Source organism: Somniosus microcephalus, unplaced genomic scaffold (genome assembly GCF_052327205.1).
Source record: "Somniosus microcephalus isolate GS21.2 unplaced genomic scaffold, FLI_Smic_1.0 unresolved_chr6, whole genome shotgun sequence".
NCBI classification, from domain to species: domain Eukaryota; kingdom Metazoa; phylum Chordata; class Chondrichthyes; order Squaliformes; family Somniosidae; genus Somniosus; species Somniosus microcephalus.
Genome location: NW_028225184.1, coordinates 38,720,070 through 38,744,387, shown reverse-complemented (window position 1 = coordinate 38,744,387; position 24,318 = coordinate 38,720,070). Strand labels below are relative to the sequence as shown.

The following is a 24,318-nucleotide window of genomic DNA, read 5'->3' as shown; positions in this document are numbered from 1 at the left end:
CATGGCCAAATCCTGCTCTTACTTCTTATGAACTAATGTACCGACCTTGGCCGGCGGGGTTGAGAACTGTGGCTCATCCGGCTTAGTTGATTAAATAAGCCTCGCAGTAGGAATCAGCTTCAACTGGAAGATGGCTGCGCAGATGACATGCATTTTCTTCAATGGGTTGCAAAATAAATATTGTCGACGGTTAAAAATAGCTTTCACGGTTTCAAGAGCATTAAACAACGTAGTATTCTCTTTGGCCGAGGCCTCTCTTGATGCCGTGATGTAATAATGGGGTGAAGTGCTTGTCATACTTTCTGCTTGAATCGTTGGTTGATTGCAGCTTTGAATCTCGGCACAGGATTAAGTAAAAACGGATCATGTGGGACGATATCCTCGGTGCCGTAGTCGGCATGATTTGAACCTGCGCGGTGTAAACCCCAATGGATTTGTGGTCCATCGCCTTAACCACTCGGCCATGACTACGCCGACAACTTCAGCTTCCTTGCATCACCCCGCACCCTAATCACGTGTCAACAACCATTCAATCACACACAGCGGCGAGAGAACACCCCCATTTGAATGTGTCCAATCAGGGCGTGAGGATTGAGCTGCTCCATCAGAATCAGCTCCAGTGCATTGGAGGGCTTGGTTGCGAGTGGATGACTTCTTCCTGCCGATTACGTGGCTGATCAGATGTTCGACTCAACGCCATTTTCCCGCCCGCTCCCCATAGCCCTTGACTCCCTGTAGCTCAAATATATATCTATCTCCGCCTTGAATACAGTCAATGACTCCGCCTCGGCAACTCTCTGGTGTAGAGAATTCCAAAGATAAACAGCCCTCTGAGGTAAGAAATTCTTCCTAATCTCCGTTTTAAATGGGCTCCCCCTTATCCTGAAACTTTGCTCTCTAGTTCAAGATTCCCCCAGGAGGGGCAACATCTACCCTGGTCAAGCCCTCTCAGAATCAAATACACGGACATAGAGAGCGAGAGCCTCAGCTTGACGTCTTACAGAGTGGTCCGAGGGATAAGGGACTGCAGTTATGTGGAGAAGCTGGGATTGTTTTCCTCAGAAGGTTAAGAGGAAATTTAATAGAGTTTTTCAAGATTACAAGGGGTTTTGATAGAGGAAATAAGGAGAAACGCTTTCCAGTGGCAGGAGGGACTGTAACCAGAGGACACCGATTGAAGATAACCGGTAAAAGTACCAGTAGGTGGAGAATTGTCTTACGCAGCAAGGGCTCAGGCCTAATGAATATCTTACGGCTCAGGATAAGTTATGGTGGCCCAGGCACTCTCTCATTCCATTCTGGCACACGTTGCTAATGTTTCAAATGCGGCATTTTTCAAACTGGCAATTAGTTGATTGATAGCCATGCTGTGATAAGCTAAGTTTGTTAGGGAGATGCATTCGGCAAGAAAATACATGGACGATGGATAATAACCGTTAACTTGTCTAGTTTCAAATGACATTTCCTACTAACTTTGCAACAGCAGGCATTTTACAGAAGGCAGCAGTGTTGAAATATTGATCAGGAGCAAGCATTGCTTTGCGCGGTGCTTTGATTCCTGTCCTTTCAAACAGCCCCAAAACACACTGAATCCCTGACCGTGAATGTGTACCGAGGCTCCGGCGGTACAAGCGCCGAATCCTAACCACTAGACCACCAGGGAAGCTGCAGGATGCTGCCTGCCAGCAAGCAGAGCAACGCAGACTTTCCATTTGTCATCTATTTCCTTCTGTGCTTTTCTCACAGACAGAGGCACACAGTCAGAGAGAAGCCGTCAGGGAATTGAATACTGAACATTAAAATATCCGGGACATTGTAGAGGAAATGGTTATGCAGTGCTTGAGACAAAGCATCAAACACACACAAAATACCCGTTAGTGCTCTCTTTTTGTGGTATGTCTCAGATATCCATCTCAGTGTCATGGATTCATGGAGGCTGGCAGCACAGTGGGAGGCCATTCGGCCAATCGTGCCTGTGCTGTCTCATTGAAAGAGCAGTCGTGCTTCCTCCCGCTGTTATCTCATTTTCTCTCTCCCTCCTCAGTGCCCCACACAAAAGGCAAACAGAAGGAGAACACTCTACTAACGAGCAACTGGTGCAGGGACTTGTTATACAGTTCTTCATATGCCAGTACATATTTTAAAATTACTTTAGTTCACTTGGTTCTGTTCAACTTTTCCCGGGGTCATTTTAAGGAGCTGCCCAAAGATTTTAAATTGGGGATGTTAAAAATCCTCTCCGTCAGGGAATTGAACCCCAGTCCCCCGCGTGACAGGCGAAGATATACACCAGTATAGTAACGAGGAACTGAAAGATGCCGAATCTGTCAGAGCAAAAATCGACCTGTGAACAGAGGGACAAAGAGGCAGAAGGGACAGAAACAAGAATAAGAACAAATAAAATAGGAGCAGGAGTGGGCCATTCGGCCCCTCGAGCCTGCCCCGCCATTCAATAACATCATGGCTGATCAGATCTTCGACTCAACGCCACTTTCCTGCCCGTTCCCCATAACCGTGTCTCCCCTGTAGCTCTAATATATGTCTATCTCCGCCTTGAATATATTCAGTGACTCCACCTCCACAGCTCTCTGGGATAGAGGATTCCAAAGATTCATGACATTCTGAGAGAAGAAATTCCTCCTCGTCTCCATTTTAAATGGGCGACCGGATATCCTGAAGCTTTGCACCCTATTTGTAGATTCCCCCAGGAGGGGAAACATCCTCACTGCATCTATCCTGTCAAGCACCCTTAGAATCCTATACAGAGAGAGACAGGGACAAAGAGGGAGACAAAGATAGAAATACAGAGCGAGACACTCAGTTTGACGTCATGCAGAGTGGTCCGAGTGATAAGGAACTTCAGTTATGGTGAGTGTCTGGGATTGTTTTCCTCAGAAGGTTAAGAAGAAATTTAGTAAGAGGCTTTGAAAATTACAAGGGGATTTGATTGAGGTGATAAGGAGAAACGCTTGCCAGTGGCAGGTGTGACGGTAACCAGAGGAGACCAATTGACGATAACAGAATCTGTATGGGGTGAATTGTATTACGCATCAAGGGCTCAGGACTAATGAATATCTTACTGCTTAGAAATGTTACCACGGCCCAGGCTCTCTCTCATTCCAGTCTTGCACACGTTGCTAACTTTCAAATGTTGCATTTTTCACACTGGCATTGAGTTGATGGTAGACGTGCTGTGACAAGCTAAGTTTGTTAGGGGGATGCAGCCTGCAAGAAAATACATGGAAGACTGATAATAACCGTGACTGTTCTGACACTGTGAGCTGTAGTTAAATGTGGACATGAACACATTTAATTGTTTCGTTCCAAATGTAATTTCCTGCTGACATTGAAACAGCAGGCGTATTACAGAAGGCAAGGAAGTGCATTGTGCACCTGTTGAGGCGGCAGCAGTGTTGAAACTTTAAAGGTTGATCAGGAGCAGGCATTGCTTCGCGCGGGTGCATTGATTGGAGGCATTTCAAACAGCGCCAAAACGGAGTGCTATTTGACTGGGAATCAAACCTGGGCCGTGACGATGAAAGCGCCGAATCCTAACCACTAGATCACCAAGGAAGCTGCAGTAAGCTGCCTGCCAGCAAGCAGAGCAACGCAGACTTTCCTCCTTGCTGCTTTGAAATTCAGATCACTTTCACGCCAGGCAAACTTTTCGTACAAGATGACATCTTTTAGACGAGAACACAAAGGACATGTTCACTAAGCCACAGCACCAAGTGCGGGAAGGCGTCCATTTGGCATATATTTCCTTCTATGCTTTTCTCAGAGGCAGAGGCACACAGTCAGGGAGAAGCCATAGGGGAATTGAATGCTGAACATTACAATATCCAGGACATTGTAGAGGAAATTGTTATGAAGTGCTTGAGACAAAGCATCAAACACACACAAAATACCCGTATGTGCTCTCTTTGTGTGGGTATATCTCAGATATCCATATCAGAGTCAAGGATTCATGGAGGCTGGCAGCACAGTGGGAGGCCATTCGGCCAATCGTGCCTCTGCTGTATCTTTGAAAGAGCAGTCGTGCTTCCTCCCGCTGTTATCTCATTTTCTCTCTCCCTCCTCAGTGCCCCACACAAAAGGCAAACAGAAGGCGAACACTCTACTAACGAGGAACTGGTGCAGGGAGTTGTTAAACATTTCTTCATATGCCAGTACATATTTTAAATTATTTTAGCTCATTTTGTTCTATTCAACTTTTCCCAGGTTCATTTTAAGGAGCTGCCCAAAGGTTCAACATTGGGGATGTTAAAAATCATCCCCGTCAGGGAATTGAACCCCGGTCGCCCACGTACCAGGTGGGGATACTCACCACTATACTAACGAGGAACAAAAAGATGTCAAATTTGTCAGAGCAAAAATCAATCTGTGAACAGAGGGACAAAGAGGCAGAAGGAACAGAAATAAGAATAAGAACAGAAGAAATAGGAGCAGGAGTGGGCCATTCCGCCCCTCGAGCCTGCCCCGCCATTCAATAACATCATGGCTGATCAGATTGTAGACTCAATGCCACTTTCCTGCCCGCTCCCCATAACCCTTGACTCCACTGTAGCTCAAATATATGTCTATCTCCACCTTGAATATATTCAATAATTCCGCCTCCACAGCTCTCTGGGATGGAGGATTCCAAAGATTCACGACATTCTGAGAGAAGAAATTCCTCCTCATCTCCGTTTTCAGCGGATATCCTGAAGCTTTGCCCCCTAGTTGCAGATTCCCCCAGGAGGGGTAACATCCTCCTTGCAGGAACTTCCGTTATGTTGAGAATCTGGGATTGTTTTCCTCAGAAGGTTAAGAGGAAATTTAATAAGTAACTTTCAAAATTACAAGGGGATTTGATTGAGGTAATTAGGAGAAACGCTTGGCAGTGGCAGGTGTGACGGTAACCAAAGGATACCGATTGAAGATAACCCGCAAAAGAATCAGTATGGGGAGAATTGTCTTACGCAGCAAGGGCTCAGGCCTAATCAATAGCTTACTGCTCAGGATAAGTGATCAAGGCCCAGGCACTCTCTCATTCCAGTCTTGCAAACGTTGCTAACTTTCAAATGTTGCATTCTTCACACTGGCGTTGAGTTGATTGATAGCCATGCTGTGATAAGCTAAGTTTGTTCGGGGGGTGCAGCCTGCAAGAAAATACATGGAAGGCTGATAATAACCGTGACTGTTCTGACACTGTGAGCTGCAGTTAAATGTGGGCATGTACACGTTTACATTTTCTCGTTCCAAATATCATTTCTGCTGATTTTGAAACAGCAGGCATTCACAGAATGTACGGAAGTGTATTTTATACCTGTTGAGGCAGCAGCAGCGTTGTAAGTTGAAAGGTTGATCAGGAGAAAGCTTTGCTTCGCACGAGTGCTTTGATTGGTGGCATTTCCAACAACCCCAAAACACCTTCCTCCTTGACTGGGAATCGAACCCGGCCGCTACAGATGAAAGCGTCGAAAATTAACCCCCACACCATCAAGAAAGCTGCAGGAAGGTGCCTGCCAGCAAGCACAGCAACGCATACTTTCCTCCTTGCTGCTTTGAAATTCAGAACACTTTCACGCCAGGCAGGCTTTTCGTACAAAATGACATGTTTTAGGCGAGAACACAAAGGACATGTTCGCAAAGCCACAGCACCAAGTGCGGGTAGGCGTTCATTTGACATCTATTTCCATCTGTACTTTTCTCAGAGACAGAGACACACAGTCAGACAGAAGCTGTCGGGGAATTGAATACTCACGATAATAATATCCAGAATATTGTAGAGGAAATGGTTATGCAGTGCTTGAAACAAATCATCAAACACACACAAAATACCCGTGTGTGCTCTCTTTGTCTAGGTATGTCTCAGATATCCATCTCAGTGTCATGGATTCATGGAGGCTGGCAGCACATTGGGCGGCCATTCGGCAAATCGAGCCTGTGCTGTCTCTTCGAAAGAGCAGTCATGCTTTCTCCCGCTGTTATCTCCTTTTCTCTCTCCCTCCTCAGGGCCCCACACATAAGGCAAACAGAAGGAGAACACTCTACTAACGAGGAACGTGTGCAGGGAGTTGTTACACAGTTCTTCATATGCCAGTATATATTTTAAAATTATTTTAGTTCATTTTGTTCTGTTCAACTTTTCCCAGGTGCATTTTAAGGAGCTCACCAAAGGTTTAAAATTCGGGAAGTTAAAAATCCTCTCCATTGGGGAATTAAACCCCGGTCTTCCACGTGACAGGTGGGGAGACTCACCTCTATACTAACGAGGAACTGAAAGACACAGAATCTGACAGAGCAAAAATTGACCTGTGGACAGAGGGACAAAGAGGCAGAAGGGACAGAAATAAGAATAAGAACATAAAAAATAGGCGCAGGAGTGGGCCATTCGGCCCCTTGAGCTTGCTCCGCCAATCAATAAGATCATGGCTGATCAGATCTTCGACTCAACGCCACTTTCCTGCACGCTCCTCATAACCCTTGACTCCCCTGTAGCTCAAATATATGTTTATCTCCACCTTGAATATATTCAATGACTCCGCCTCCACAGCTCTCTTGGGCAGAGGATTCCAAAGATTCACGACACTCTGAGAGAAGAAATTCCTCCTCATCTCCGTTTTAAATGGGCGACAACTTATCCTGAAGCTATACCCACTAGTTCTCGATTCCCCCAGGAAGGGAACAACCTCCAAGCATCTATCCTGTCAAGCAGCCTCAGAATCCTACACAGAGAGAGACAGGGACAAAGAGGGAGACAAAGATAGACATACAGAGCGACAGCCTCAGTTTGACGTCTTGCAGTGTGTCCGAGGGATAAGGGACTTCAGTTATATTGAGAATCTGGGATTGTAGTCCTCAGAAGGTTAAGAGGAAAATTAATAAGAGGCTTTCAATATTACAAAGGGATTTGATTGAGGTAATAAGGAGAAACGCTTGCCAGTGGCAGGTGTGACGGTAACCAGAGGAGACCAATTGAAGGTAACATAATCTGTATGGGGAGAATTGTATTACACAGCAAGGGCTCAGGCCTAATGAATATCTTACTGCTCAGGATAAGTTGTCACGGCCCAGGCACTCCCTCATTCCAGTCTTGCACATGTTGCTAACATTCAAATGTTGCATTTTTCACACTGGCATTGAGTTGATTGATAGCCGTGCTGTGGTAAGCTAAGTTTGTTAGGTAGATGCCTTCGGCAAGAAAATACATGGAAGACTGATAATAACCGTGACTGTTCTGACACTTTGAGCTGCAGTTAAATGTGGGCATGTAAACATTTGAATTGCCTCGTTCCAAATGTCATTAACTCTTGACTTTGAAACAGCAGACATTCTACAGAAGCCAAGGAAGTGCATTTTGTACCTGTTGAGGCAACAGCGGTGTTGCAAGTTGAATGGTTGATCAGGAGCAAGCTTTGTTTTGCGCGGGTGCTTTGCTTGGTGGCATTTCAAAAAGCCCCATAATGCACTGTTTCCTTGACCGATAATTGAACCCGGGCTGAGGCGATGAAAGCGCCAAATTCTAACCACTGGTGCATCAGGCAAGCTGCAGAGAGCTGCTTGCCAGGAAGCAGCCTGTCCTCCTTGCTGCTTTGACATTCAGCACACTTTCACACCAGGCAAGCTTTTCGTACAAGATGGCAAGTTTTAGGCGAGAACACAAAGGACATATTCGCGAAAACAGAGCACCAAGTGCGGGAAGGCGTCCATTTGGCATCTATTTACTTCTGTGCTTTTCTCAGCGACAGAGACACACAGTTAGAGAGAAGCCGTCGGGGAATTGAATACTCACCATTATAATATCCAGAATATTGTAGAGGAAATTGTTATGCAGTGCTTGAAACAGGGCATCAAATACACAGAAAATACCCGTGTGTGCGCTCTTTGTGTGGGTATGTCTCAGATACCCGTCTCAGTGTCATGGATTCATGGAGACAGGCAGCACAGTGGGAGGCCATCTGGCCAATCTTGACTGCTGAATCTTTGAAAGAGCAGTCGTGATTACTCCCGCAGTTATCTCATTTTCTCTCTCCCTCCTCAGTGCCCCACACAAAAGGCAAACAGAAGGAGAACACTCTACTAACGAGGAAATGATGCAGGGAGTTTAATACAGTTCTTCACATGCCAGTACATATTTTAAAATTATTTTAGTTCATTTTGAACTGTTCAACTTTTCCATGGGGCATTTTAAGAAGCTGCCCAAAAGTTTAAAAATTGGGGATGCCATAAATCCTCTCCGTCAGGAAATTGAACACCAATCTCCCGCCTGACAGGTGGGGACACTCAGCAGTATACTAAAGAGGAACTGAATGATGCCGAATCTGTCAGAGCAAAAATCGACGTGTGAACAGAGGGACAAAGAGGCAGAAGGGACAGAAATAAAAATTAGAGCCTGATCAGATCTTTGACTCAACGCCATTTTCACGCCCGCTCCTCACAACCCTTGACTCCACTGTAGCTCAAATATATGTCTAACTCCGCCTTGAATATATTCAATGACTCCGCCTCCACAACTCTCTGGGGTAGTGGATTCCAAAGATTCACGACACTCTGAGAGAAGGAATTACTACTCAACTCCGTTTTAAATGGGCGACCCCTTATCCTGAAGTTTTCCCCTAGTTCTCGATTCCCCCAGGAGGGGAACATCCTCCCTGCATCTATCCTGTCAAGCAGCCTCAGACTCCTGTACAGAGAGAGACAGGGACAAAGATGGAGACAAAGATAGACATACAGAGCGAAACACTCTGTTTGACGTCTTGCAAAGTGGTCCAAGAGATAAGGAACTTCAGTTATGTTGAGACTGTGGGATTGTTTGCCTCAGACGGTTAAGACGCAATTTAATGAGATGCTTTCAAAATTATAAGGTGATTTGATAGAGGTAATAAGGAGAAACGCTTGCCAGTGGCAGATGTGATGGTAACCATAGGAGACAAATTGAAGATAACAGAATCAGTATGGGGAGAATTGTCTTACACAGCAATGGCTCAGGCCCAATGAATAACTTACTGCTTAGGATAAGTTATCACGTCCCAGGCACTCTCTAATTCCAGTGTGCACACGTTGCTAACTATCAAACGTTGCATTTTTCACACTGGCGTTGAGTTGATTGATAGCCGTGCTAAGTATTTTAGGGAGATGCAGTCGGCAAGAAAATACATGGAAGATGAAAATAACCGTGACTGTTCTGACACGCTGAGCAGCAGTTAAATGTGGGCGTGTAAACACTTAAATTATCTACATCCAAATGTAATTTCCTGCTGACTTTGAAGCAGCAGACATTATACAGAAGGCAAGGAAGTGCATGTTGTACCTGTTGAAGCAGCAGCCGTGTTGAAAGCTTGATCAGGAGCAAGAATTGCTTCAAATCAAATCAAATCAAATCAACATTTATTGTCATTGTTAGTGCACAAGTTCAGTACAACGAAATGTAGGCTTCCGGCTCCTGAGAGTGTACATTTAGATTAAGACATTTAAACATTCAACATATATTAATATATTAACATAAACATAACCATAATAAAGTGCATTGGCAGATGTGCAGGCTTTAGAGTTTAATTGTGCAGTTCAGTAGGATGACAGCCATGGGAAATAAGCTGTTCCTAAATCTGGTCGTATGGGTGCGAATGCATTTGTGGAGTCTCCCAGATGGCAGGAGGGCGAACAGACTGTGGCTGGGGTGCTTTGATTGGTGGCATTTCAAACAGCCCTATCGAACACGAGCCACGGCGGTGAAAGCGCCGAACCCAAACCACTAGACCATCAGGGAAGCTGCAGGAAGCTGCCTGCCAGCAAGCAGAGCAACGCAGAATTTCCTCCTTGCTGCTTTGAAATTCAGATCACTTTCACGCCAGGCAAAGGTTTCATACAAGAGGACATCTTTTAGGCGAGAACACAAAGGATATGTTCGCGAAACCACAGCACCAAGTGCGGGTAGGCTTGCATTTGACATCCATTTCCTTCTGTGCTTTTCTCAGAGAGAGAGACACACAGTCAGAGAGAAGCCGTCGGGGAATTGAACACTCACCATTATTATATCCAGGACATTGTAGAGGAAATGTTTATGCAGTGCTTGAGACAAAGCATCAAACACACACAAAATACCCGTGTGTGCACTCTTTGTGTGGTTATGTCTCAGATATGAATCTCAGTATCATGGATTCATGGAGGCTGGCAGCACATTGGGAGGCCATTCGGCCAATCGTGCCTGTGCTGTCTCTTTGAAAGAGCAGTCGTGCTTTCTCCCGCTGTTATCTCATTTTCTCTCTCCCTCCTCAGTGCCCCACTCAAAAGGCAAAGAGAAGGAAAACAGTTTAATAACGAGGAAATGGTGCAGGGAGTTGTAATACAGTTCTTCATATGCCAGTAAATATTCTAAAATTATTTTAGTTCATTTTGTTCTGTTCAACTTTTCCCAGGGGCATTTTAAGGAGCTGCCGAAAGGTTTAAAATTGTGGATGTTAAAAATCCTCCCCGTCGGGGAATTGAACCATGGTCTTGCGTGTGTCAGGCAGAGGTAGTCACCACTTTACAAACGATGAACTGAAGCATGCAGTATCTGTCAGAGCAATAATCGACCTGTGATCAGAGGGACAAAGAGGCAGAAGGGACAGAAATAAGAATAAGAACAGAAGAAATAGGGAAGAAGTCACACAACACCAGGTTATAGTCCAACAGTTTTATTTGAAATCACAAGCTTTCAGTGCGCTGCTCCTTCGTCAGGTGAAGTGGGGAGATGCATAAAGACACAGTTTATATAGTCAGAGAATAATGCCAGATGATTACAGGTAATCTTTCTAATTGCCATTTATCACACCTCGGCAGAGAGATAATCACAGTGATCAAAGGTGTGAATGGTGTCCAAACAGGTTGGTCAGGAAAATATTACAGCAAAGAACAATGAGGTGTGGTCACAAGGGGTCAAATGTTGCAGATGCTGGGGTCTGTATGAAAAACAAAATACAGACAAAAAAACATTTTTTGTTTTTTTTGCTGGAAATCACAGCAGGTCCGGCGGCATCTGTGCAGAGAGAACAAGCCAACGACGACTCGAGTCTGGGTGACTCTACGTCAGGTGGGGTTACATGTAGCGTGACATGAACCCAAGATCACGGTTGAGGCCGTCCTCATGAGTGCGGAACTTGGCTATCAGTTTCTGCTCGAAGATTTTGCATTGTCGTGTGTCTCGAAGGCCGCCTTGGAGAATGCTCACCCGAAGATCGGAGGCTGAATATCCTTGACTGCTGAAGTGTTCCCCAACTGGGAGGGAACACTCCTGCCTGGCGATTGTTGTGCGGTGTCCGTTCATCCGTTGTCGCAGTGTCTCGCTGATGTACCATGCTCCGGGGCATCCTTTCCTGCAATGTATGAGGTAGACAACGTTGGCCGAGTCCCATGTCTATGTACCATGTACCTGGTGGGTGGTGTCCTCACGTGTGATGATGGTATCTGTGTTGATGATCTGGCATGTCTTGCAGAGGTTGCCGTGGCAGGGTTGTGTGGTGTCGTGGTCGCTGTTCTCCTGAATGCTGGGTAATTTGCTGCGAACGATGGTCTGTTTGAGGTTATGCGGCTGTTTGAAGGCGAGTAGTGGAGGCGTGGGGATGCCCTTAGCGAGGTGTTCGTCGTCATCGATGACATGTCAAAGGCTGCGAAGAGCATGGCGTAGTTTCTCCACTCCGGGGAAGTACTGGACGACGAAGGGTACTCTGTTGGTTGTGTCCCGTGTTTGCCCTCTGAGGAGGCCTGTGCGATTTTTTGCTGTGGCCCGTCGGAACTGTCGATCGACGAGTCGAGCATCATATCCCGTTCTTACGATGGCGTCTTTCAGCTTCTGTAGGTGTCCATCGAAATAGGAGCAGCAGTGGGCCATTCGGCCCCTCGAGCCTGCGCGACCATTCAATAAGATCATGGATGTACAGACCATCGACTCAACACCACCCTATTGAATAAGATCATGGATGATCAGATCTTCGACTCAACGACAGTTACCCGCCCGCTCCCCTTAAACCTTGACTCCCCTGTAGCTCAAATATATGTCTATCTCCGCCTTGAGCGTTCCAAAGATTCACGACCTTCTGAGAGAAGAAATTCCTCCTCATCTCCGTTTTAAATGGGCGACCGGATATCCTGAAGCTTTGCCCCCTAGTTGTAGATTCCTCCAGGAGGGGAATCATCCGCCCTGCATCTATACTGTCAAGCAGCCTCAGAATCCTACACAGAGAGAGACAGGGACAAAGAGGGAGACAAAGGCAGACATACAGATCGAGACACTCAGTTTGACGTCTTGCAGCGTGGTCTGAGCATTAAGGACTTCAGTTATGTTGAGAGTGTGGGATTGTTTTTCTCAGACGATTAAGAGGAAATTTAATAAGAGGCTTTCATACTTACAAAGGGATTCTGTAGTATGATGGTTATCATGTTTGGATCACATGGGACAGGTCCCCGATTCAATACTACCGAGAACATACTGAAATGCCCTCCATTAATAATGAGAGTACATGTGGTTGAATGTGCATAAAATATCTCACTGCCCCGTTATATTTGCTCTTTCTCTGCAGAGTTCTGCAGGCACTGCAACTCGATAGAGATACCGACAATGTCTCTCCCTTACTCCCGTTACCTGCCCTGATGGTGCAGAAAGACACACTTTCCAACGGATTTCAGTGGATTTGGGAGAAATCATTAAAGGATCCTGCAGCGCTGCCTCCATTAGTAGCAACAGTTCGAAGCCACATTTCAGCTGCGGCAACAAACCCGTCAGTTTCTCACTGTTCCTCAGCTCGTGGAGTGAGTGAGGTGTTGAAAAGCAACAACATTCAGGCCGCCTGTCCCACGCGCTCTCACAAATCAACCGCATCCACCTCAGACACTTGGATTTCTGTGATCAGTTATTCTCTATATTATAAAAAAGGATACATAGGCACTGGATAAGGTGCTGGAGAGATTTATTATATTCTAGAAGTGAGAGTTTATACCGATCAAGAAAAGCTCATCAGGCTCTTTTCTCCAGCAAAGGGAATACTGAGGGGTGACTGCATAGAGCTCTTTAAGATAATGAACGTGTTTGATCGGGATCAACAGTAGGGCCACCAATATAAAATAGTCGCTCATAAATCCAAAATGGAATGCAGGAGGGACGTCTTTCCCAGAGAGTGGTGAGAATGTGGAAGTGGGTAACACAGGGGTTTGTTGAGGCGAATAGCACAGATGCATTTAACGGGATACTAGATCAGCACATGAATAAGAATGAATGCAAGTATATATTGATGGCGTTAGAGGAAGAGGGGTGGGAGGAGGCTCGTGTAGAGCATAAACACCGGCACGGACAATTTGGGTTGTACAGTCGGTTAGTCTGCCGTAAAAACTTTCGACTGCTTCGTAGTATTCTGACGACACACCACACAAAAATGGCAGATACACCATACGTCACACAATCATAGATAACCCAACGCACATCACACAAACATAACCGACCTGAAGTCAATCAAATATGGCCGATTAATTTCAGAAAATCATGGCTGCCATATCGCACAGCACACAAACATGGCTGACCCACAGTACGTCAGACAATCATGGACGACGTGACATCACACAAGCGTAGCCAAACTGCTGTCACACATATATGGCCGACCTGAGGTCACACAAATATAGCGGCCCGTGTTTGCCCTTTGCCCTGCGGCGGGTGATGCCACAGTACTTTACCACGTCACAGTGACCGCAACTGCTGATTTCTCAATATGGATTCGGCTCCATCCCTGCGCTCAGTTTATATATAGATACATAGATACATTGAAGATAGGAGCATGAGTAGGCCATTCGGCCCCTCGAGCCTACTCCACCATTCAATGAGGTCATGGCTGATCATACAAATTCAGTACCCTGTCCATGCCTTCTCCCCATATCCCTTGATACCCTTAGCCTTAAGAAATTTATCTAACTCCTTCTTGAATATATTTAATGAATTGGCCACAACTGCATTCTGTGGTAGAGAATTCCACAGGTTCACCACTCTCTGGGTGAAGAAATTCCTCCTCATCTCTGTCCTAAATTGCTTACCCCTTATCCTTCGACTGTGACCCCTGGTTCTGGACTCCCCAGCCTCCGGGAACATCCTTCCTCCATCTCGTCTGTCTAGTCCTGTTAGAATTTTATAAATTTCAATGAGATCCCCGCTCATTCTTCTAAACTCCAGCGAGTATAAGCCCAATCGACCCAATCTCTCCTTATACGTCATTCCTGCCATCCCAGGTATCAGTCTGGTGAATCTTTGCTGCACGCCCTCCACGGCAGGAACATCCTTTCCCAGATAAGGTGGTGAAAATTGCACACAATGTTGGTGGAATTTTGGAACTCCCATCCACAACACAGCAATTGTTAATTTTAAATCCGAGATGGATAGATTTTTGTTAACCAATGTTTTTAACGGATATGGGGCAAAGGCAGCTATATGGCGTTAGGTCACAGATCAGCCATGACCTCATTGAATGGTGGAATAGGCTCGTGCGGCTAAATGGACTCCTCCTGTTCCTAAAAAGCACTGGAGTTTAACCTGTTAAAACTGCACAGCTGGAAATTACAGAGCACTGGTAAACATCAGCCTCTTCCCTGACACAGACCGCATGACCCATCAGGGTTTGGCTCGCAGGGTACTCAGTCCGGTGGGAATAGCAAGCTCCGAGTGACAAGTTACTCAGCATAAACCGCCTGTGACCCCGAACCCCTGAAAAGTGCTAACAAAATAACAATCAGTTCTTTATGTTAGTATAAACAATTAATTTCGAAAATTACGTTATTGGAGAAACAGTAATGACGATACCAATCGACTGCAACAGGAAATATAAAGGCGAGCAGAATGGGAAGACAAGTGGCAGATGGAATGTAATACAGAGAAGTGTTAGGTGATGCATTTTGGCAGAAGGAACAGGGAGAGGCAATATGCACTGATATTGGATAGCAAAATACTGCGGATGCTGGAAATCTGAAATAACAACAGAAAACGCTGGAAAAACTCAGCAGGCCAGGCAACATCTGTGGAGAACGAAATAGTGTCAATGTTTCGGGTCGAAACCCTTCAACAGAACTAAGAGTGATGGCAGGAAATGAAATAAAAGGCAGTGTGGGGGCTGAGAAATAAGGGAGAAGATGAAGGAAGAAACATTAACAGATATTCAACGTGAGATGAGATAGAATAGGACAGGTAAAGAAACAAACAATGAAGTGTGAAATGCGCTGGCAGAGTGAAAGACAGCTGCCATGTGGGAGAGAGAGAGAAAAAGGATAATCACAATCCAAAAGTGGGGATTAAAAAATAAAAATATAGTAGGGGCCGAGGATATGATCTGAAGTTGTTGAACTTGATATTGAGTCCGGAAGTCTGCAGAGTGCCTAATCAAATGATGAGGTGCTGTTCCTCGAGTTTATGGTGTGTTCCGTGGAACAATACAAGAGGCCACAGATGGTGAGTCCTGAGAGGGAATGGAACGCTGAATTGAAATGACAGGCGACTGGAAGATCGGGATCATCCTTGTGGACTGAACGGAGGTGTTCTGCAAAGCAATCAGCCAATCTGCGTTTGGTCTCCCCAATGTAGAAGAGACCACATCGTGAGCAGCGAATACAGTATACTGGATTGCAAGGGGCACAAGAAAATCAATTTTTCACCTGGAAGGAGTGTTTATGGCCCTGGACAGTAAGAAGGGGTGCTGTTGCACGGGAAGGTGCTGGGCGAAGTGGAGGGGTGCTGTGGGTGATAGAGGAATGGACTAGGGTGTCTTGGAAGGAGCAGTCCATATGGAATGCTGAAAGGGGAGGGAAGGGGAAGATGCATTTGATGGTGGGATCACGTTGGAGGGGGCGGAAATGGCAGAGGATGATTGGTTGAATGTGGAGGCTGGTGGGTTGAAAGGTGAGGACAAGGGGAACACTATCGTGGTTCCGGGAGGGAGGGGCAGGGGTGAGAGCAGAATTGCGGGAGATAGAACTGACATGGTCGAGGGCCATGTCAACCATGGTAGAGAGGAATCCTCGGCTGAGGAAAAATGAAGACATGTCAGAAGCGCTAGTGTGGAAGGTGGCATCGTTGGAGCAGATGAAGCGGAGACAGAGAAACTGGGAGAATGGAATAGAGTCCTTACAGGAGGCGGCTTGGAAAGAAGTGTAGTCCAGGTAGCTGTGGGAGTCAGTGGGCTTCTGATGAATGTTAGTCAATAACCTATCAACAGAGATGTAGAAGGAGAAGTCGAGGAAGGGACGAGCAGAGTCAGAGATGAACCATGTGTAGGTGAGGGAAGGGTGGAAATTGGAGGCAAAGTGAATGAAATTGTGCAGTTCAGGGCGAGAGCAGGAAACGGCACCGATACAGTCATCAATGTACCAGAAAAAGAGTTGAGGGAGGGGACCTGAGTAGGCCTGGAACAAAGAGTGTTCCACATATCCCACGAAAAGGCAGGCAGAGCTAGTACCTATGCGGGTACACATAGCAGCACCATAATTTGGAGGAAATGAGTGGAGTCAGAGGAGAAGTTTTTCAATGTGAGAACAAGTTTAGCCAGGCAGAGGAGGGAGGTGGTGGATGGCGACTGTTTGGGCCTTTGTTCAAGGAAGGAGCGGAGTGCCCTCAGGCCATCATGGTGAGGGATGGAGTTGTAGAGGTATTGAACGTCCATGGTGAAAAGGAGGCGGTTGGGGCCAGGAAACTGGAAACGTTAAAGAGGCAGAGGGGGTCAGAAGAGTCCCGGATGTAGGTGGGAAGAAACTGGACAAGGGGAGCAAATATAGTGTCGAGATAGGAAGAGATAATTTCTGTGGGGCAAGAGCAGGCTGAACGATGGGTCTACCATGAAAGTCCTGTTTGTGGATCTTGGGGAGGAGTGAGAAGCGGGCTGTGTGGGATTGGAGAACTATGAGTTGGGTTGCCGTGGGGGTAAGATCTCCAGAGGAGATGAGGTCACTTAATTGCACAGTTTCAAAGAGTGTGCACGGACAGAGGGTTCTGGGAGTTAATGAGCATAGGGCCATGAAGGTGGCAGGGTATATTTAGAGATTGGTTAACAAAGCATACGGGATCTTGGGCTTCATAAATAGAGGTATTGATTTCAAAAGTAGCGAAGTTATGCTGAACGACTATAAAGCTCTGGTTTGGCCACAACTGGAGTATTGCATCCATTTCTGCTCAACACATTTTAGGGAGCATGGGAAGGCCCCTGAGAGGGTGCAGAGGAGATTTAAAAGAACGTGTCCGGCGATGGGTTTGTATAGGCTAGACGGGGAAAGGCATTTCCCACTAGTTGATAGTACAATGAAAAGGGTATACAGAATTAAGGCTTTGGGCAACAGATACAGGGAGGACTGCGAGAAAAAGCTTTGTTAGGTACCGAGAGGTGAGGACCTGGAATTGGCTGCTGACAGAAGTGCTGGAAGCAGAAACACTCAAAGTTTTCAAGGGGAGACTGGATAGGCACGTGAGGGAAATAAACTTGCAGGGCTACGGGGGTAGAGCAGGGGACTAGTGCTGACTAGATTCCTCTACAGAGAGCCGGCAGGGACTCGATGGTCCCAATGGCCTCCGTCAGTGCCGTTATGACTCTATGACTTTAAGTTATGTTAAAATTTTATAGAACCTTGGTGAGACCAAACTTGGAGCACTGTTCAGAGTTCTGGTCTCAATAGTATGAAAAGGATATTCAGGCACTGGGGAAGGAGAATGGCAATGATGCAATGGATGGGAAGTGAGATAGGCACGCAAGGGAGAAAGGAATAAAAAGATATGTCGATGGGGTGAGATGAAGAGGAAGAGGAGGAGTCTCATGTGGAGCATAAACACCGGCACAGACCTGTTGGGCCTAATGACCTATTTCTGTGCTGTATCTACTTGGTCAGTTATGTTAAACTTCTATAGGTCATGTCACACTTAGAGCACTGTGCATAGTTCTGCACTCCATACTATCCACAGGACTTGGAAACACTGGCAAAGTGCAGAAAATATGTCTGACAACAGCAACAACATGCATTTATACAGCGCCTTTAAAGTAATAAAGTGTCTCAAGGAATTACAGAGCAGCGTTATCAAACAACATTTTAGACCGAGTCACGTAAGAAAAATTAGGACAGATGACCAAAATCCTGGTCAGAGATAGATTTTAGGGTGCGTCTTAAATGAGGAGAGAGAGATACAGAGACGGAAAGTTTTAGGCAGGCAATTGAATGGCTTAGGGTCTAGGTCAGCAAGAACGATCAGATGGGTCAACGGTATTTGGTGTGCGTTAGGATAAGGGCGGCAGAGTTTCTGTATGGTGGAATATGGGAAGCCGGCCAGGAGAGCATCGTGATAGTCAAGTCTAGAAGTAACAAAGCCACGGATGAGGGTTTCAGCAGCAGAGGAGCTGAGGAGGGGTGGAGTAGGGCGATATTATGGAGGGGGATATAGGCCATGTTGGTGATGGAGCAGATATATGGTTGGAAGCACATCCTCGTGGTCCAATACTACAACAAGGTTGTGAACGGTCTGGTTCAGCCTCAGACAGTTGCCAGGGAGTGGGATGGAGTTGTCCTCTGGGGACCAGACAAAGTAATTGGCCATCCCAATATTTAATTGGATGTTATCGGAACTAAGAGTTTAAGGCTTTTGCGGGCTTTTTTGCAGAGGCCGGTGTCAGGAGCGGCACAGAGCGGTGCTACAGTGAGTACTTAAATTCACTTTTGCGGGTTTTTTTTGCAGGGGCTTATAAATCTCGCAGACCGGCGGCAGCGTTCCAGAGCAACATTACGTTTCAAAAAGTGACGCGGCAAGAGGAAGAAGATGATTCTGTGAGTATGGTCGGGTGGGTATTTATACTACTCTATAGTTTGACAGTTAAGGTTAATAATTTATAAAGATTAGAAGGTCTTAATTTTGCGGTTATAGTTTGCAAGGTCTCCGTTGTGTAGCGGGGACTGCTAGTAAAAAAGGGCCCTTGAGAATATCATTTAATTGTAGTTTAATTAGTGGTATTGTTTTGATTTAATTTAATTTAAATTAAGCAAAGGGTAAGTCATGGCAACACAGCTCGGCCACGTGGCATGCTCCTACTGCGCTATGTGGGAAATCAGGGACATGTCCTCTGTCCCCGACGAACATGTGTGCAGAAATTTATCCAGCTGCATCTACTGGCAGACTGGATTGCGGCGATGCAGCTGAGAATGGATACATACTGGAGCATTCACGATGCTGAGGCCGTCGTGGATATCACGTTTAATGAGCTAGTCACACCGCAGGTAAAGGCTGCACAGGCATAGGCGGGAAAGGAATGGTTGGTTGCCAGGCAGAGTAGTATGCGCAGGCAGGTAGTGCAGGGGTCCCCTGTGGCCACCACACTCTCAAACAGATATACCGCATTGGCTAATGTTGGGGGAGATGAATTATCGGGGAAAGGCAGCAGTAGCCAACTTCCTGGCAACATGGGTGGTTCTGCTGCACAGGACGGGAAGAAAAATAGCAGGAGAGCAATAGAGATAGGGTATTCTATTGTAAGGGGAATAGCTGGGCGTTTTTGCGGCTGCAAACGAGACTCCAGTATGAAATGATGTCTCCCTGGTGCAAGGATAACGGATGTCTCGTAGCAGCTGCAAGGCATTCTGGCGGGCGGTGGTGAACAGCCAGTTGTCATGGCGCATATAGGTACCAACGATATAGGTAAAAACCGGGATGAGGTCCTCAAAGCTGAATATAGGGAGTTTGGAGGTAAATAAAAAAATAGGACCTCAAAGATAGTAATCTCAGAAATCTCAGAATGGCTACCAGCGCCACGTGCTAGTCAGAGTGGAAATAGAAGGATATTTCAGATGAATACATGACTAGAGGAATTTGCAAAGGGGAGCGATTAAAATTCCTGGGACAATGGAAGCCATTCTGGGGGAGGTGGAACCACTGCAACCTGGGCTGCTTGCTCCTGGGCAGGGCCGGGGCCAATGTCCGAGGGGGAGTGTGTTCTAGTGCTGTTGGGGAGGGTTTAAACTAAAATGTCAGGGGGTTGTGAATCTGTGCAGGGAGACAGAGGAAATGGAAGCAAGGATAGAAGCAAAAGACAAGAAGGAGCAAACCAAAACTGGAAGTCAGAGCAATCAAGGGGGTAAATCAAATATGGCCACAGTAAACAATAATTCTGAAAGCTTTACTAGTGTTAAAAAACAAGGCTGAAGGCTTTGTGTCTTAATGCAAGTAGCATTACTAATATGCTGGATGAATTAGCTGTGCAAATAGAAGAAAACGGATATGATATATTTGGGATTACAGAGACATGGCTCCTGGGTGACCAAGGCTGGGAATTCAACATCCAGAGGTATTCATTAATCAGGAAGGATAGAAGAGAAGTAAAAGAAGGTGGGGTAGCATTGCTGGTTAAAGTGGCGCTCAAAACAATAGTAAGGAAGGATATTAGCTTTGATGATGTGGAATCTGTATGGGTAGAGCTGCGGAATACCAAGGGGCAGAAAACTTTAGTGGGAATTGTCATACAGTCTCACAAACAGTAATGCTGAGGTTGGGGATTGCACGATACGGGAGATTAGAGATGTGTGCAATAAGGGCACAGCAGTTATCATGGGTGAATTTAATTTACATATAGATTTGGCTAACCAAACTAGTAACAATACTGTGGAGGAGGAATTCCTGGAGTGTATACAGAATGTTCTCCTGGACCAATATATAGAGCAACCAACTTGAGATCAGGGCATCTTAGACTGGGTATTATGTAATGAGAACGGATTAATTAGCAATCTTCTTGTGCGAGGCCCCTTGGGGAAGAGCGATCACAATATGATAGAATTCTTCATTAAGATGGAGAGTGAAGTAGTTGACTGAGAGACTAGGGTGCTGAATTTAAATAAAGGAAACTATGATGGCATGAGGTGCGAGTTGGCTAGGATGTATTGGGGAGCACTACATAAAGGGTTGGTGGTGGACAGGCAATGGCAAACATTTAAAGATAGCATGGATGCACTACAGAATTTGTTCATCCCTGTTGGCATAAAAATGAAACAAAAAGTTGACTCAAACTTGGCTAACAAGGAAAATTAGGGATAGCATAAGATCCAAGGAGAGGACATATAAATTGGCCCGAAAAAGCAGGAAACCAGAGGATTGTGAGCAGTTTGGAATTCAGCAAAGGAGTACAAATGGATTAAGTAAGAGGAGGTAAATAGAGTATGAGAGTAATCTTGCAGAGAACATAAAAACTGACTGTAAAAGCTTCTATAAGTATGTGAAAATAAAAAGATTGGTGAAGTGAAGCGTTGGTCCCTTGCCATCAGAATCAGGGGAAATTATAAAGGGGTACAAAGAAATGGCAGACCAATTAAATACATGCCTTGGTTTGGACTTCACAAAGGATGACACAAATAATCTCCCAGAGATGTTGGGGAGCATAGGTTCTAATGAGCGGGAGCAACTGAATGAAATTTGTATTTGTAGGGATAGGTGTTAGGGCAATAGAAGGGCTCTAAAGTCGATAAATCCCCAGGGCCTGATAATCTACATCCTAGGGTACTTATGGAAGTGGCCCTAGAAAATGTAGATGCATTGCTGGTCATCTTCCAAAATTCAGTAGACTCTGGAACAGTTCCCATGGATTGCAGGGTACCTAATTTAACCCCACTATTTTAAAAGAGGTAGTAGCGAGAATACGGGGAATCATAGACCGGTATGCCTGACATCGGCGGTGGGGAAAATGCTAGAGTCCATTAAAAAAGATGTAATAGCAGAGCACTAGTAATACAGTGACAGGATTGGACAAAGTCAACATGGTAAATGATGTTTGGCTAATTCCATGGTATTTTTTGAGGATGTTATTGTTAGAATAGATAATGGAGAACCAGTGGATGTGGTTTATTTGGACTTTCAGAAGTCTTTCGATAAGGACCCGCATAAGAGATTAGCATGCAAAGTTAAAGCACATGGGATTGGAGGTAAGGTATTGACTTGGATAGAGAACCGGTTGGCAGACATGAAGCAAAGAGTTCGAATAAACGGGTCATTTTCCAAGTGGCACGCAGTGACTAGTGGGGTACCGCAGGGATCGGTGCTAGGACCTCAGTTATTCACGATATATATTAATGATCTAGACGAGGGAACAAGATGTAATATCTCCAAGTTTGCAGACGACAAACAGATGAGTGTGCGTGTGTGCTTTGAGGAGGATGCAGACAAAAAGCAATATGATTTGGACAGTTTGCGTGAATGGGCAGATGCATGGCAGATGCATTATAATGTGGAAAATGCTAGGTTATCCACTTTGATGGCAAAAACAGGAAGACAGATTATTATCTGAACGGCATTAGATTGGAAAAAGTGGAAGTGGAAAGAGACCTGGGTGTCCTGGTGTGCCTCTCGCTGAAGGTAAGCATGCAGGTGCAGCAGGCAGTTAACAAGGCAAATGGTATGCTGGCCTACAGAGCGAGAGGATTCGAGTACAGGAGCAAGAATTTCTTGCTGCAGTTGTGCTGGGCCTTGGTGAGACCACACCTTTTGTATTGTGTGCAGTTTTGCTCGCCTTATCTGAGGAAGGATGTTCTTGCCATGGAGTGAGAGCAGCGATGATTCACCAGACTGATACCTGGGATGGCAGGAATGACGTATGAAGAGAGATTGCGTCGATTAGGCATATATTCGCTAGAGTTTAGAAGAATGAGAGGAGATCTCTTTGAAACTTATAAAATTCTAACAGGTCTAGACAGACTAGATGCAGGAAGGATGTTCCCGATGGCGGGGGAGTCCAGAACCAGGGGTCATAGTCTAAGGATATGGGGAAAGCCATTTAAGACTGAGATGAGGAGGAATTTCTTCACCCAGAGAATGGTGAACCTGTGGAATTCTCTACCACAGAAGGCAGTTGAGGCCAATTAATTAAATATATTTTAGAAAGATTTAGATATATTTCTTAAGGCTAAAGGGATCAAGGGATATCTGGAGAAAGCTGGGACAGGCTAATGAATTGAATGATCAGCGATGATCTCATTAAATAGTGGAACAGGCTCGAGGGGCCGAATGGACTGCTCCTTGTCCTATCATCTATGTTTCTATGTTTCTATGTAAGGCTGAGGTGAAAGATTAAAATGTTTGGGAATTTTCTTTAGAAAAAATGAGACATGAAGATGAGAACTAATAGAGATCTTTAAATTGATGCTTGAGTTGGACACAGTAGATCTGGAGAGAATGTTTCCTCTTCAGGGAGATTCCAAAAGCTAGGACAAAAGTTGAAGAAAGTTACTAATAAATAGTATACGGGAATAAGATGGCGTCCAACACCGCCTTCAGTGTGCCAGTGCAGCCTTCGGTCGCCTGAGGAAGCGAGTGTTTGAAGACCAGGACCTCAAACTTAGCACCAAGCTCATGGTCTACAGAGCAGTAGTGATTCCCGGCCTGCTGTATACTTCAGAGACATGGACCATGTACAGCAGGATCATCAAAGCATTGGGGAGGAAACACCAGCACTGCTTCAGCCAGATCCTGCAAATCCATTGGCAGGATAGGTGCACCAACGTCAGTGTCCTCGGTCAGGCCAACATCCCCAGAATGGAAGCTTATACAACGCTCAATCAGCTCCGGTGGACGGGTCACATTGTCCGCATGCCCGGTAAAAGTCTCCCTTAACAAGTGCTGTACTCAGAGCTCCGACACGGCAAGAGAGCCTCATGTGGGCAGAGGAAACGCTTCACGGACACCCTCAAAGCCTCGTTGAAAAAGTGCAACATCCCCACCGACTCATGGGGACCACTGGCCCAAGACCGCATGAAGTGGAGGAAAAGCATTCGGGGAGGCACCGAACAACTCCAGCCTTTTCGCTGGGAACAAGCAGAAGCCAAGCGCAAGCAGTGGAAGGAGCGCACGCCAACCGAAGCACCCCACCCGCCCGCCTCTTCAACCAGCGTCTGCCCCACCTTTGACAGAGACTGTAGGCCCCGCATTGGACTCATCAGTCACCTGAGAACTCAACTTTAGTGCGGAAGCAAGTCTTCTTCAGTTCCCAGGGACTGCCTAAGAAAGAGAGAAGGGAATGAAACATTTCTTTACTCTGCTAGTAGTTATAATGTAGAACTCATTGCTCTCAAAAGGAAACTAGACAAGTACATGAGGGGAAACGGAGTAGGATAAAAGATGTGTTAGATTGAATTGGAGGAGACTCGTGTGGAGCATAAGCACTGATACAGATTATTTGGGCCGGACGACCTCTCTCTGTGTTTTATATTCTGTGCAATGTAATTATCTATACTACAGACCAGCTCCATCTGCCTCCCTATTGGGGAGGCTCTTACTCTGGATGCTGCAGATGAGTTGCTGCACTAAGTCGCTGAACTGACTCT

At 45.8% G+C, this 24,318-nt stretch overlaps 1 non-coding gene across 1 annotated transcript; it reads right to left on the bottom strand.

Moving 5' to 3' along the window:
• Positions 1-388: 388 nt before the first annotated feature.
• Positions 389-471, bottom strand: trnac-aca (transfer RNA cysteine (anticodon ACA)). The gene has a single exon. It is a non-coding gene; the product is annotated as a tRNA-Cys (tRNA).
• Between the last annotated feature and the right edge of the window lie 23,847 nt (positions 472-24,318).